General features: G+C 40.4%; 1 protein-coding gene across 14 annotated transcripts in view; it reads left to right on the plus strand.

Moving 5' to 3' along the window:
* The window catches only part of KIAA1217 (KIAA1217 ortholog), a 638,036-nt gene that overhangs the window by 365,221 nt on the left and 256,032 nt on the right, over positions 1-16,783 (plus strand). Inside the window, exon 1 of one of the 14 annotated variants that reach the window (XM_036880958.2) lies at positions 8,105-9,809. The exons of the other annotated variants lie outside the window; for them this stretch is intronic. The gene's annotated coding sequence lies outside the window, so the exon portion shown is untranslated. Of the gene's footprint in view, positions 1-8,104; positions 9,810-16,783 lie in introns of those variants that run through there. 14 annotated transcript variants of the gene reach the window in all.

Here is a 16,783-nt window from a genome sequence, read left to right on the forward strand (position 1 = left end):
AAAGCAGTGTCATAAATAGTGATGAGTGTCTAAGAAAAGTAAAAGTTGAGAAAATGTTACTGTTGCGAGAGCAACACCTCCAAATGAAGGGTCCATGGTGTCATCACAAAAATACAAGGTGTCTTCAGAGAGTTTACATTAGTGTATATGAGTATGTGTTTAAGAAAATCCTTGAGGCCTGTGAATAAAGAAGATGATAGAATTGAAAGAATCAGCAAAAAAAAAATTCTTGTCTTCAGAAACTCCAAATAGTCTTGGATATATCGAAGGGAAATCAGAATGTGATCAGAAACAATAGCCATCTAAATTTCGGTGTGATGAAAAATGGTAGGAAAAAAATAAACTGCAAGAGCAGTCTAATATTTACCAGAGGATGCTACTCAAGGGATGATGGAGCTTTCCTGGAACTATTTCCCAGAGGACTTGTATTTTGAATTGTGACTTAAACAGTGGGGAGGACCATTTCAGATCATTTGAAATATTACATAGTAGGACATCTTATGAGGGGACTCAGTGGGTGACAAGACTAGATTCAAGGTATTGCAATTTTACTTGACATTAGTCATACAGATACAGGAAAAGAGAAAAAGAATCCTACACAGGGATCATTCATAACACATGGCTTTTGATCCATGTTTAATTGGGTGCCACCAACCTCTGCATAGCTTTCATTTTAATTAGTGTTGTGGAAGAGCAAGAGAACACATTCTGAGAACTGTGCTATATTAAGAAAAGCTCTGCAAAACAAAAAAAAAATCAAAATAAGATTCTACTGGAAAACCTGCTAAGGATGCCTGGGAGTAGGTGGGAAAGTAAAGAGAAGTCAAAAACCAAAGTGTAGCTATGCAGTGGCAGGAGACACCTGGAAAGTGGTAATCAGCACAACCTAGAGAAAACTGCCATCAAATTAGATGGAAATTTTCGGTATTGAGGAATCCAAAAAAGACCAGTGAGATTCAGTCCAGCACATCGATGCGGAACTCATATTGCAAATCCCTGAATTGTCCTTCCTCTCCTTACTGATCAAGCTCTCTTCTTTGCCAGTATTCAGACTTCCCCTTGCAGGTGTTTTCTTGGATTAATTTAATCAAATGGCTCTTTATCACAGACCTACACTATGAACTTGGCATCAGGCAGTATATAAAAAGCACACAAGACCTGTCCTGCCAAGGGTATATCTCTTTAGTGGAAAGAGGACCAACTTTGGGGTCTGAGATACTAAGATTTTATATGCTGGGACATTCTTAGCTGTGGACTGTGAGCAAGCCAGCTCATTGCTCTGTGGCTTTTTTAACTATAGAAATGAGATGTATGCAGTACTGTCGTGGGGAGGATTAGATGAGATGAGAAGACTGTTACAGCAGATGTTGAATGTGAGGTGAAACTCTTCTCATCAAGGAGAACATTAATGGTGAGAAGTCAAGGCTGGTACACATTAGGGCAGTTATGAGACAGACTATATTCTAAATTGCCATGAACTAGACCAGCATTTTGTGAAAGTATGTTCTGCAGAATCTGAGATTCCCAGGCTATTCATAGGTGTTTGGAGAATGGAGAGAAAGTTTCTAATTTGGGGACATGCTTAGTTAACCAAAAGTTCAATGAATTTCTACACTATAGGATTGGCCAGATCTTTTAATGTGCCAAAAGGCATTGTGAATCTCAGGTGGAGGTTTGGGAGTATGTGGATAAGGAATTAAATGTGCAGTGTATCCTAAGCCTATTTGACAAGAGAATTACTGTTTTGGACACTCTTGTTTTGTGAGAAACATTAGGAAATGGTGGAACGTACATCAAGAATTTGCTGGAGGTCAGAGTGGTGGGCCAGCAGAGGCAGGTTTCCTACAGAGATCAGAATTCGGATGGAGTCTCTCAGAATGATACAGGCTTCTGGAGACTAAAGACTTGTCCTAGGCCCAGTACATGTAGTAGGTATTCAGCAAATAGCTAGGACAAGGATATTCACAAATTCTGCATCTGAATGAATAGAATGAATCCACAGAGACATCCTGATGGAGGAGGGACTGGAAAAACGAACTTGAGACAAGACTTGGGGTGGCTCCCTTTGAGTCACAGTGAGACAGGGACCATAAATGAAGTCAGAGTAGGGTGAGGGCCTCCGGAGGGGACAGGGCAGGATATTTGCAGCCAGAGCAATGTAACTACATGCAAGGAAGCCCCCCTGCTAAAACTCTATGTTAAACATTGAGCTCTAGAATCATCCTTCAGTGAAATCAGTTAATGTTCCCCAGATAAAGAAGAGTAGCACATGTTTTATTATGCTAACCATTTATAAGCATGTGTAAGGTTCTCTTTAGCATACTAAAAGGCCCAGGCCTATGTGCTGTCTTTCTCCTTCAGATCTGATGAAGTGATTTTGCAAACTGGGCAACTAATTTAGCAAGTAAGCCCAGGCATAAACAACACAGTAAAAGGCAGGAAGGATTCCACCTTAAAGATAAGATTGCATTTTAATACCCAAGAAGTTAAGATGTTAGAAATTCTTAACTTACTCTTTACCAAACAATACCTCGGCCCACCTTGGGGGCTGAGCAGGTGGCCTTGTTTCATATGCTCCCAGACCAAGATGCTGGTATCTCAGGGAGAAATCATCAGATTAAGTTGCTTGTGTTAAGTTAATTCTAAATATTCAGAGACCACTTAACAAGTCCACATCCCTAAGTTTTTTTTCATGTTCTCAAAAATTCCTTAACTGTCTATAAAACACCCTAGACAACGCACCACTACAGACTCTCTTGTCCCCTCCTGGCGTGAGCCGGGAGCTCTGTCCTTTCACTGTATCTCTAAATAAAAGCCTGTACCTTGCTCTCCTACCTTGACTGTTTGTGAAGCTCATTCTTCAGCTCCGCAAACAAGAACCCCGGCATCAACAGGATAGGCTAGGTTGAGTGAAGTGGACGTGGCATTTGGAGAAGGGGGTGGCAGTGGAGTCAAGTAGAGGTAGGCCAGGTTATGTTGGACCTTGAGAGCCAGCAGAAGGCATGGACTGGCAGACAGGGCACGGTAGTAGAGTTGGGGCTGAAAATGGAATAAAAGCAAAGTTGTAAGGTTAGCTTTTCAGCACCATGCAAGGGGGACCATGAGAGAAGCCTGGGTGCTGGCCTGGACATGGCTGCCTTGTCCAGGATGCAGTGATAAGGCCCAGGGCCATGGCTGCAGGAATGGAGCTCAGCCAGAATAGACGGATGACACATAAGATATTCAAAGAAAAACAGGAATGACTTGGTGATTGATTGGAGAAGGATGAAGGTGCAAAGGGCTTCAGCAGGTATAGCAGAAAATCTAAGAACACCCCCAACAGAGCACCCAAGCCTGGGTTCTGGTTCTCACTCTGCTCCTACCTGTGCCAGGACCTTGAACAAGTTCCTAAGCTCTCTGTATCATCTGCCATGACATGTAGAGCCACTAAAGGATCAGAGAAAAGTACCATTTGTCACCATCATGAGAGGAATGGGTGGGAAAGACACCACAGGGTTAACTCTTAGACTCTGCTTATGGGGATAGAATCTGGGGCAAAAGATCTGGTCTGGAGCTCAGTGGATTTTTTCATCAAAATTCTGTAGTATCTTCCCTTTGAAACACTCTCAGACTGTAGCACTCATCTTATTTTGCATTCCCATCTCAGCAGCTTGGTTTTAGCAGGCCTGCCCTCACTTCTTCCTTCCCTTCCTCTGATCTGGAGTTTTCAAGGGGTCTGCAGCAAACCTGTGCAGCGGTGAAGGTGAATTGTGAGTGGGTGTCATGTTGTGGGGCTGTTGGGTGGGACTCTGAACCGCGATGCTGATTTTGACAAAGTGTGGAGGGGAGTACAGCTTACTGTGGGAAGGAGGGGGCTTCACGTTGCGCCATAATTGCACCAAGGCTGTGTTCTTGGATTGATGGAATGGGCTTCATGGGTACTTACTGAGATCACAGCTGGGGCAGTCAACAGTTTTACACCAAGATACTGGAGGGAGAGGAGGTAGATGGTGAGGGACTGAAGACAGCAGCTGCTCATGAGAAATGAATGGGTCATTTGCGCTGCTGTAATTCCTGCTGACCAATTCTAGCATTTGGATCCTTTGTCCTGCCTCCATCCCTCCTACCCCCTTACTTTGTTCCTTCTTTTTTCCTCTTTGTTTTTAAACATTACAACTGAACCAGAACACTCTCCTTCCTCTATGAAAGTGTGCTATTAAAAGCGTGAGAACCATTGTTCTTCCAAATCTAGTGTGTACTTAACCCATCTCTGTGATTCTTTTTCTAGTTATTCCCCTACATCTGTTTAACTTCTAGTTAAGTACCAAGAAGTTTAGTTCCCATATAAGCTTCTGGAGAGCAAAAGTCATTTTTATACTCTCTTGGGTTCATGTGTTTTATTATTTTTTTGGAAAAAATCAGTTTGCATTTACTTATCTTTTCCAGATTATTATTTGCTATCTCATTTTCAGCTTTTATCCTAATCAATTGCCTTTTCCTAGTTTTAAAAGCTGTTTTTATCTTTTATAGTTTCTTAAAATGAGTATTAAGTCCATTTATTTTTAATATTTCTTGTTTAATAATCAAGGCATTTAAGGGCATACATTTCCTGACACCAGCTTGGACTGTCTCCTACAATTTCGTATGAGATATTTCCTGCTTCACTGCTTTAAAGAGAGTTGAAATTCTTAGTTTTGATTTTTTTTTTCTTTGATTTAAGGGTTGTCTGGGAATATTTCATTTCCAAGGAGTTGATTGTCATTATTCATTTATAACTATATTTGATGTGACTAGAGAATGCAGTCTGTAAAATTCCTACTTTTAAATTTGTTCAAAAAAGATTTTTTTGAAATACACAATCGATGTTTGTATTTCATAAATATTCATGAAAACTTAGCTATTTTATATTTATTACATATACACATGCACACACACACAAACATATATCAAGTTTGTTGTTTGTATTGTGCATTTCTTCTTAGTCCTTATTTTATTCTTCTAGAGCTATTCAGTTCTAAACAAAATATAATAAAGTTTCCTGCTGTAATTGTGTTTTTATTCTGTTCTCCTTGCATTCCTAAGAATTTTTACTTTACAGATTTTTTAGTTGCTTTATTTGTTGCAAACACATTTGTGATGATCACCTTTCTTCACAAATTACATCTGTATATTACCATACTCCGTATTGTTTAGTGTTTAACCTTTCTTTATATTTATATTCCACTCTTGATTTACATTTCTTGCATTTGTCTGGTGTGTCTTACCCATCTAGTTTCAACTTTTCTATACCAGTAATGTTTATTAGAAAGTACATATAACTTGGTTTGCTTTCTTTAGCCCAATCTATTAGCCTTAGTCTTTTAATGGGAGAATTCAGTCCATTGATATTTAGTGTAATAACCAATGAACTCGATTGTATTCCTTCATCTTAATTTGGCAACAAATATGTCTATTCTTCTTCATTAAATATTGCTCATACTCAGTAGATACTAAACAATGATTTGAGTTCATTCTGGACAAGCTGTATTTAAAATGACAGTAGATGTTCCAAGAGAAAATGTCTGTTAAATAACAATGTTGCAGGCTGGAGAGGACTGGAGCCTAAGCCTGAAAACATGACCAGGCGAGCTATTGCCGTTCATGGCGTTGTCTGCTTTATTGGTCTGGGTTCTCCTGAGAAACGAACCGATAGGTCAGAGAGAGGGCAAGAGTGAGAGTGAGAGACTGATTCATTTCCAGGGATTGGCTCACATAATTGTAGGGACTGGCAAGTCTGACATCTGTAGAGCAGGCCTGCAGGCTGGAAATTCAGGTAACAGTTGACATGGTGGCCTTGAGTCTGAGATCTGCAGGCTGGACACATGGACAGGGTTTCTCTGTTACAGTCTTGAGACAGAATTCCTTTCTCAGGATCTCTTGGGCTTCATTCTTAAGGCCTTCAACTGAATGAATGAGTCCCACGCACACTGTGAAGGGTAATCTGCTTGATTCAAAGTCTGCTGATGTAAATGTTAATCACTTCTAAAAAAAAACACTTTCGTGGCAACATTCAGACTGGTGTTTGACCAAACAGCTGGGCACCATAGCATAGCTAAGTTGACACATTAAATTAAGCATCCATTGCCTGCACCATAGCAGAAGTTGACCAAATGTGAATGATAACTTCTAAAGCAAACAGCTACAAACAAAAATAGAGCTAAAGCTCAAGGACTTAGCATTTGGAACTTACCATAGTGAGTTTCCATGGTTTCATGTTTGTCAGTTTTTCTTGAGACCAGAGCTTCGCTGCAGATATTTCCTGAGATCAGCTGTTTGTGGTCTGTTTGTCCTGGGGTAAAACGACTTGTAATGCATTAATCCTACTCCATGTGGTCTGTACTAGCCTCCATGCAGCCTGAAGCTAAACCAATATGCTGATGGAATATCCCGTCTGGACCACTCCACCCCAGGCCCAAGTGTGAGCGTCTGTAGGTCTCTGTTTACCCTTTGCAATCCAATATATACTTTCAGGGTAGTTGACTAAGTAAATCCTTTCCACATGGCTTACGTAGGAATTTAGCATCTCCAGTTGTGAGCAGTTTTATTAAACTTAGGATAATTGTGCCTAGTGGTCAAGCACATGTGCTTTGGATCAAATCTCACATCTACCTGGATTCAAACTTAGACTCCAAAACTTAGTAGACATGTAAACTTAATCAAATTATCTAACTTCCGTGAGGCTTTTTGAAAGGGTATCTCGCCACCACCCTCCTTACCCAGAATGACTCAGGAGACACAGGCCCACGCAAGAGACTTTATTATCTGAAGGAGAGAGTGGCTGCCCCAGACGGGGGTGGGGAGAGAGAGAGAGAGAGAGAGGGAGCAGCAGAGAGAGCAGTGGGACAGAGAGACAGAGACAAAGAGAGGGCAGCAGAGAGACAGAGAGAGGGAGAGAGCAGCAGAGAGACAGACAGGGAGAGAGCAGCAGAGAGACAGAGAGAGGGAGGGCAGCAGAGAGACAGACAGACAGACAGAGAGAGAGACAGAGAGAGAGGGCAGCAGCGTGGTGCCTTTTATTGTGGCGGATCCGCTCGGCCTGTTGCCTTGGGGGAGGGTCGGGATGTTTAGAGATAAGGCGGGGTAAGCCCCAGGCAGGCCCCAGGCATAATTCTCACCGGCTTATTTGCTTGGGACCATGGGGCAAATGGAGGATAAAATACTCTATTCTTACACTTTTGCCATCTGTAACATGAAGATAATATCCATTCTTACATCATATGATTGTTGTGAGGCTTAAATTAGATAAGGATTGGTTATTTTAATTATAAAAGTATTATAAAAGTGCTGTTTTTTTCCTACTCAAAGAAATGTTTCTTTTCTGTATGACAACCTCTACACTCATGTTTTCAGGAAACAAAAATTCCAGCATTTATATGTTCATGGGCTTGTTCTGCAGTGAGCAGTTTTCTACATCTGTTATAAAAGTTTTGTTGAAACAAATTCAAGAGAAAGAATCTTATTTGCTGTCCAAGTCAATGGTAGATACCTCTGATGTCACTAAATTTAGAAACAAATAGACCATCTCTGCGTTTCTTGAGCTCTAACTTGTTTAGTGTTGTGCTCAGCTACTATTAGGCAAATGACAATGCAATTAAAGCTGAGTCCCACTTGCTATTTTCCTCGGTTGGGGATGGCAGGAGAATCATTACTGCACTGATCACCTAAGTCTTGGCATTTCTGCTCAGCCTTCACCTGCACCGTGCTAATTGCTGAGATTATTACTCAGAACTTTCCCCAAGATTCCCACATTATCATAATGTCATCACCGATTACAGATTCTCTCCTGTCAATGTTTACATCTGCCTGCTGAAGAATGGGTTAATCAGGGTGCTTTCCATCTGGGTTATTTCTGTGACTCTTTCTATTTGCCTAACCTTCAGATTCTTTTCTTCTCACTGGCTTTTCCAAGCTTGAATTCAGTAAGTAAAAGCTGAGATATTGTAAATTCCTATAAAAACCCAAAGGGAAGATTTGGCCTAATGTATAACCACTCTGACTGCTGAATCAATGTGCATATCCTCCTCTGAGGAACAACTGTGATTTAATATTGCCTCCACCCTGTCTTCGGATTTCACAGAATAAAGCCTAGATCTGGTTATATCTTATTTTTGTTTGTTTCACATTGTGTTTGTGCCCCACTGGGTAAAGCACAAGTGTGGGCTTCATCTGGATGTATTTTCATCTCACGGAGGTAGTAATTGAATCTCTGACAATAGTCTTACCTCCAAGGAATGTTCCACCTCAGGCTGCTGTATTAAACCAGGGTAGTTCTGAGTTCCCTTGGACGGTAAGGTGCCATCTGTTGACTGTGAACTATGAGAGTGCAAAACTCTCAGATAGTCAGAGGAGGATCCAAAGTGTTTACAGTTCATTATGTGAAAAAAGCCATTCCGAGGGCTTTTCCTGTGATCGTTCTCTCTGCGGACTCCTGGGTGGGCTCTGCAAGGTGTAGGGGTTAAACTTTGCTCTCTGACCTTTGAGGACTGATGCTGTTCTGTCTGTTGTAGTTTGCAGCAGCCTATGTGACAGGTTGAAGAAGTCTGCCCCTTTCTGCTACTGCTGCTCCCAAGCCTCTGCGGTGTTGGCAGATTCTTCTAGAGGCTGCCGTTAAGTGCTTCCCAGCTTTTGGGTCAGTCCTGCTGAAGAACTTTATGCTGTGGCATTTGACAGCCATTTGGCTTGGAGCAAGTCACATTCAGACTCTTCTGGTACCTTGGGGACAACAATCCTAGACTTGGAAGTGTGAGGCATATCTGCAGTAAATGTAGAAGTGGGAAGCAAGAGTACTGAGCCCAAGGTCACCAAGAGGGGTTGGGCACAAAATTGGCAGAAATGTACCCAGCGTTTTATGCACACATTAGGGATTCTATAAAATTGGGGATGGTGAAAAGTGAATGAATGAAAGGATTGAATAGCTTTAGAGCTTCCTAACCGTTCCCAGGAAAGGTAGGACAAACCTACAAGAGCTGTAAATATGGTAGGAAAGAGTTAAAAAATTCTCAACACCTCCTCCTACCACCTCTGCAAGCATAGAGGCCAAGACAAAATACACACACACACACACACACACACACACACACACACGCATTCCGGCACAGAACCTGTTTTGCAAGTTTTGCTGGTAAAAAGTAAGAAGGGGATTGCTGGAGAGTAGAAAAGCTTAGAAGTATCAATTGGAGGTTTTTCAAAACCTACGTTTCAACGTAACTTTATCCTGCAGAGAAGAGCACAAGTGCCGCTGTAGGTTTTTCTCCAACCCCTTAAGTGCGTTGTTAGACAGGGAGGGGCAAATTAACAAATGCCTGTAATTTTGATCATTGTTTGCTGCAAAACAGCTCCGGCTTTGAAAATGAAGCCATCCTTCTTGGCTGAGTTTCTGCCAACAGCACAAATTATACTGTGCAGAGATCCAAAGCCCTGAAAAAGGTTTCATTAACAAACAATTTCATACGATTGTTGTAAGTCTCTGCCTGACAGGTAACGTTGGCATGTAGGCAGGTGGGGTTGGGGTTTCCATGGAGATTTATGATGTCATGCTTGAAAGAGCATGTCAAGACAACCAATTTAACAAGTAGCTACTCAAAAAGTCCTATAGGCTAGAAGTAGGTTTTATGCAAATGAGAAGAGTTTCACTGGGAAAAACTGCAAAAGAAAACAGTCAAGACATGGAGGGGGGTTTACCTGACAGCCGGGAAGGATGACCCCGGAGTCCATTAGAGACGAAAACTTCCAGAAGACGAATTAAATTTTCTGCTTTATCTGCCACTTCACCTGTAGAGCTCTGGGTACAGGTAAATATGAGTTTGTTTTTTCTTCCAAGTTACTGCCAGAAATTATTTGGAAACATTGAGATCTGTTTCTCTGCATTGTTCTCTTGGCAGGAAGAACTGAATAAGCCCACTTTTCCCACACCGAATGTTCTGCTCGTGCAGCAAGGCTGTTTTTCTAGGGCTTTTTTATTGAATGAACTGAGAATTTTGAATAGAGCTGAAAAACAAGTGATGCATTATGCATTATGCTGATTATGCCCTGTGAATAACACTATAAAAATGCCAGAGATAAGGGTTAGAAGGACGATTTGAGGATTGAGATACTGTATGTATTTGTGGATTAGTCCCAGATGTTTGTTTCTTTTTTTTCTTATCTCTTTTCTTTTTTTTTAAACTATTAGAACAGACCTGAAATTGGGACTACATGTATTTCTGTATTTTCAGGTTGTAAAATGCCAAAAATGAAACCCATGGACAATTACAGAAACAGCTTTGTCAACACTGCATTTTTTTTTTTTAAGTATGTCTGTATACTTTTCACACAGAGGCATTTTACAAGACTAGAAGAATATCCTGTTTGAGATACCAGAGTTTCTGGACTTTAGGCAAGCCGGACTTAACAAATTCTAAGAAGACAGATAAAGGCTTCCAGGGTTGGGCAAATGGTTGCTAGAAGTAGTGTTTAAAGCATGCTTTTGTTTGCCTCAGTTACTAGCGAGGCGGAGTAAACGGACTCGCCAGCGATATGGATGTGATAACAATCACTAAGGTAGCTGTAGATCTGCAAAGTTGACTTAAAGGGGTTAGTTTGGGGACATCAGGCAGTGATGTGAGAGCAGTTAAGGCCACCAAGCTTGAAAAAGAAATGAAAAAGAGACTCGTTTCTTTCGTACGCTTCATAAGGTTAAAGCACAGTTTAGAATAATTAAAGATATCTGTGAAATAGAAACGTGGGCTTTTTGAAACCAAAACTATTGAGGCGCAAATGGGCAGACATGAAAGTATTTTTTAAACTGTCTAATGTGTGAATACTGACCTCCTGAAATTGTACAGTCAGATAATGTGATCAGCGCCCGAAGGGCTATTTATATTCGGTTACTCCATAAGCACAGTTATTGCAGAAGAGTTGAGTAACAAAGAGCGCTGCCCTGAACTGCAGATCGCCTGGGTTGGGAGTCCTGTCTTCACCGCTCACCACCTGTATAAATTTGGGAAAGCACATTCATGTCTTTAAGCCTCGGTTTTCTCCTCCATGAAATGGGGAGGATCATTGAGGCATTGTGAGGATTAAATGACAAAATGCATGTAGTGCAGTGTAGTTCACAAAATTCATGCTCCACGTGTTAGCGATTGTTTTTATTTAGTTCTTATGTGGTACAGGACAGCTTATAGAGTGTTTTCACACCCTTGACTTCATTTTATCATTGCCAACAGTCCACTAAGATGAGCAGAATCTTGTGATTGCTACTTTACAGATGAAAAAACTGTGGCTCTGAGAGATACTAAAATACACAGTAAAATAAACTGTCCTATATTTCCTGCTATTATCTTTTTCTCAATGTAGTGGTTTAGAAAAAAAATATGTGTCTTACTGAAATAACTCCCAGCAGCAACAATTATTTCTAGAAGTTAATCAAAATGAAAAATGTTAAGTTTGTCAAAGAGGCTAGGATATGCATGTTCTTATATCAATTTTGCTTGTGACACTTTTTCTAGGTAGGCTAAGTACTACTATTTCCTTTTTACTGGCACCTATTGAGAGGAGCTTGAGGCCCTTCACAGACTTACACTTTTAACTCTGCCTACCTCCCATTGTTCTTGGCCCTGCAAGAAAAGTCAGGTTTTGATGTTAAAACCTGAGCAGGCAACCAAGTCTCCAAGGAGCAGTGGGAATCGCTGCAGGAAGTGAGGGGTTGGACACATAGTCTTTCCCTTTTGTATTCTAGATCTTGGCACCTTCCTCCCTTTTCTACATCCCAGACTGAAACAGCCCACAGTTCTCTTCTACATCCATTGTATTCAAGAGACAAATATGTTTTTCATTGTGTTATTTTTAGCAGCAGTATTTCTAGCCAGGGAAAACACTCTATTCATTTCAGGGTTTTCCTAATGACTTTTCCAAGTTTTCCACACTGGACTGTTCAGAACTGTTCAGGTTCCACACTCCTGCAAGAAGTCTCTTAGAAGACAGGCTCACTGAGTGGGATTCTAAAGGCGTCCTGATCTCTGAGCTGCTGAGGCTGGTCATTTTGTCCCAGATAATGTGTTCATTAAGTGTGATCACGTGAATGGCATCAGGCTGCGTTGCAGACTCTGTTCCCAGCCCTGGTATGGGGCATGGGGAAAAGCTCTGGGCAGTTTATCTCAAGGGCAGATCTATGAGTCTGAAAGCAAATATTTATGCCATTCAAAGTTTCAATTACAGATAGGAACCACAAAGCAGCAAGTTTAAAGTAGAAAAGAATCATGAAATCAAACATCATAGGGTGCCAAAATTCCAAAATGCTTCAGAAACACTAATGAATATTCTTACACAGTTGCTTCTACCCATTTTTGATGGACTTTAGAAGTCCAGTAAAGCCTTTTATTATACTTAATTATTGTATTGTTCAGAGATTATCTGTTCATTTACACATAGTGATTGCATCTAGAAGTGTGTTTTGCACCAGGTTCAATGAATGTCTGTTGAGTCAGAGGAGCTGTGGGACAGGGATCCAAGACCACATTGTCTGGATTCCAATCCTGCCTCCACCACTTACCAGTAGCCCAGGTCTCTCATCGAAGAACATACGTAGGTCTTTTCATATTCCAAATAAAATGTAGCATCCATATTTTTAAAGCCTCTTACAAAGGAATTAATCTCTTTCACTATTGTATTTTTCTCTTTTAAAAACTTTTTGGAATTCCCATGGAAATTATTTCTTCAGTCAGAAAAGCACTGAAATCTCCCAGTTCAGGAAATGGAACTAGAACTTCCTCTGGGGCAGGCTCTGTGGAGAGTTCTGAGTGGGAGGGAAGTTATTTCTAGAAGCTGTTTAAGGTTAAGGCCCTTGTTATTGCTACTCATCAATTTAATTTAATCAGAAACACTCCTGTTTTGAAGCTAATGGGGAGTCATTTCCAAAAATCTATTTAGTGAAAGAAAAGAAGTTATTCTGAAAAATGGTGGAAAACTAGGTAATGTTGCTTTTCTGCACAGATATGGCCGCTGAAGGGATGCACAGGTGGAATGGGGGAGGCTTTCCCCACACAGGAATCAAGGCTTCCTCTTGTTTTTCTGTTCTCAACTTTTTCCTTAAGCAGGTAAAAATGTACTTTAGTAGAAGCTATAATTCCCCAGAAACCAGTTTTTATTATGAATGGTGAGCATCAGGGCTGGACTCTGCCTATGAATTTTGTCATTTTCGTATTTCAGGGTGGAATTTCCTTCCATGTCATTCCAATATCAGTTGCCTTCTTCTAAACTTCCCAGATTTCCCATTTAACCTGTAATTGTTACTGAGACAAAATATGGGGGAGAAGGATTTTTGTTTTCTCTGGAGGCAGGATTCTGAGGTCACTAAATCTGCTACCCCTATAAGACCAAAGTAAGTCATCCTTGGTTTGTGGTGACAGTTGTGTGGCATCTGGACATGGTATCTGGGGGCTTCAGGGCAGCTTAAGGTGGGAAGGACCAGGGAGGGAGGAAGGCTAGAGACCTGGATGAGCTTTATCTTGAACTATTTATTTGTATCAATGATAAGGACAAATGTAAAATATTATACAGTCAGAGAAATACTGCTCTAGAGATCATACAGAAGGAATGGAGTGCTGATTTTGTGAGATGGCATGAGTGCAGTCAGTTCAACATAAAGGTAGGTGACAGCTTTTGTGGCCTCTGTAGCCCCAGGATGTTGTATTGTGGTTTCATGTCACACAACTGTGTGCCACTGCCTGGTGCTCCTAATTTGTCTCTTGTCTGCTTGCTCATGATTAAGCAACAGAAATGAGAGTGCTGTTTCCTACCGTTGGTTTTACTAGGGGTCTTAAATGGGGATGATCATCTTGGCCCCATAAACCCAGTGGTGGGGCTGTTGGGCTGTCCTCAGAGCTGCGTGGGTCCCCCTGCTCTGTGCTCAGTCAGATTGCTGAAAATGGAGGCAGCAAAGACCCCATCCGAGAGGTGTTTTTTATTGATTTGCTGTGTGGCACTGGAAACTTTGAGGAAGGAACTTTCTTTGCCTTAGCATTTGCCACTCAGAAGCAAAGATAGCTGCTGCCTCACATATTTCTTGGAACGGCTGAGAGAGCAGAGATGTGGGCGTTTTCAGTCTTTGACATTAAGAATGTTTGAAAACCCCCCACCCCCACCGACATTAAGAATGTTTGAAAACCCCCCACCCCCACCGACCATCCCGTAGTCGCATCATGTTGTCATACTAGTCATAAGTAAGGTGAGCACACCGCCACCGTCACTCCACCTACTGTTCCAGAAGGGCAATTTAAAAAAATAGTTCATTTGAATTTTGCACAAGGAAAGGTTGCATGGGCTCTCTTCACTTTTAACTGTGTTATTTTAATCTTTTTCAGGGTGAGTTTTAAGGCTGTAGAAGAAAGCAACTCCAGCCAGTTGCCTCCTTTGTGGAGTGTGTGTGTGTTTGTAATGGTGCAAATAACACAAAGTGTGATTTAAAACTGTTCTCTCTTCAGAGCAATTATAGTAGTGCTCCATAATATATTAACTTGACCTCTTTTAATTGCTGTTTAGATTGCTTCTTTTTTCTCTTCCTATTATGAACAGTACAGCAATGACCTTCTGTGTATCTGTGCACGTGTCAGCACATCTGAAGAACAAATTCCTAGATGTCAAATTACTACTTTACTATTGCTAGTTTACTAGTGTTGATGGGTATTGCCCAATTTCTCTCGGAAAGACTCACCAGTTTATTCTGGCAATGTGAACGTTTGCGAGTATGTTATGGCTCGTGCAGGTACTACAACTCACTGTAGTCATGACAGTAGATGAAACAGACCCTCTGCGGTATGGACACATAGCTGAGTTCTGTTACATCAGCAATACAGTTTACAGGGCAGTGTAGGTCACATGATCCCATTTATTTTAAAAAGGCTGTTCCTGTTTGTACAAAAAACCACATCCATTTTCTGTGTATTTATCTGTATCAGATATTTCTAGAATGATGCCTGATAAATCAAAGAGAGGGACTAGAGGGCTAAGGAAGATCGAAGCTTTTAGTTTTAACTTCTGGATTTCTCTGTTTTTATCATATGCATATACTACTTTAAAATTTAAAAACTAGTTCACAACAAACCTGTTGCCCTGTAGCGTAGCTTGTCTTGTCCTAAGGAGGCCTACAGTTTCCACCTTTCTCCTTCTCACACACCGACTGGAGCAAATTGGCGCTTTGCTGTAGCTGTCCCTTGGCAAAGGAAGTGATTCTCTTCTTCTCCTCCTTTAGAGGAGTGGTCACTTCAGAAGGCATTTATTTAGTGTCTTGTTCCCAGCAGAATTTTCCCTGCACCAGTTTATTCCAGTCAGTATGCCACCTCTCTAAATAAATGCTGTTTTGGGTTCTAAGATTCAGGTGTGTTTGGATTAAATATGTCTAAGCTGCCTAAACTTTTCAGCAAAAGCAGGAAATTCATGTTCCCAGCTCAGGCCACCTTCTGTCCCATATACAAAAACATTTACATGAAAATACTTTATAACTAAATCTACCCTTTGCCAAGTTACTGGGGATTAGGTTTGGAGACAGGGTACTTAGACTTTCCTATTCAGTCTATAACTATATAACTATATAATTTGGTTTCCTAAATGGAGAAAACTTTCAATATACAGAATATTTAGATTTGAAAAGACTTATTTAACAGCTAGTCAAGTCAAGAATGGAAGTCACACTGTCAGAGAATGCCTTTGGAAAGAAAAGAAACATCACCTTTTTATATGCCCAGATCACTAAAGAAAGTCTTAGACATTAAACTCTAACTCCTTTGTAATTCAGATGCACAAAATACATTAAAAACCACAAGAGTAGTAGATTTGATTTATGTGCTCCTTTTGCACTAATCATTATATATCTTTGCTGTAATTAGACTTTTCTTTCTTCCTTTCAAAAGGTGCTTTTGAAACTTCACTTTTTGCCCAGATATATTCTTTTTTTACTTTGTAAAATATCTCACTTCTGCAGCTAATTACAAATATTTGTGGGAGAGAACCAATATAAAATAAATACTCTTAATGTGGTATTTAGTGAATAAACATATGCCTGATATTAGTTGGTTAACCTAAAAACTAATAATGAACAACTATGTTTAGAGAAAAAGGGTAGGATAGTGGCTGTGATTGCAAAAACAAGGAAAGCTATAATTTAAGCAACTCTATTTAAGAGAATATAATTACTGTAGCCTCAGGATGGTGACAGGTTACTTTTAAGCCTAACTGAACTTTTTCTGTATCATTGGAAAAATGGGCCAAACCTAGATCTTGCGGTAAATGCAGTAGTTTCCTCCAAATGTAAAATAGAAACTGGCTTTTTAAAAGACATATACATCCAAGTCTCATATGCCTTTATGCGTGCCAACATAACAATAAAAAATTTCCCTGTATGCATTCAGACCACTGCAAATAACTCCTGCAATGCCTACAAGTATTACAACTTACTATATGTTGGAATTTTCAAACAAATTATCTCACATAATCCTCTAAAATAAAAATCCTATGAAAGCATACATATAAATAAAGAAATTAAGGCTTAGAAGAGTCTGGAGACTTGATTCTTTAGGGAGCAGAGTGGGGATTGAACCCAGTGGCTCTGACTAAAGCCTAGGGCATTTTCCTAGGATCCCTATGGTGTTTACTATGAAAACTGGTGTTCATTTCATGTGGGTGGATTTCCAAACAATATAATCATGCAAGGAATGATATACTTTTTGCCCCTGAAGCCTCTTGTCCTTTCTGTACCTCCCAACTTCTTTTTTTTTTTTCCATTTTGGTGTTA

The sequence above is a fragment of the Manis pentadactyla genome, chromosome 3, assembly GCF_030020395.1.
Source record: "Manis pentadactyla isolate mManPen7 chromosome 3, mManPen7.hap1, whole genome shotgun sequence".
NCBI classification, from domain to species: Eukaryota; Metazoa; Chordata; class Mammalia; order Pholidota; family Manidae; genus Manis; species Manis pentadactyla.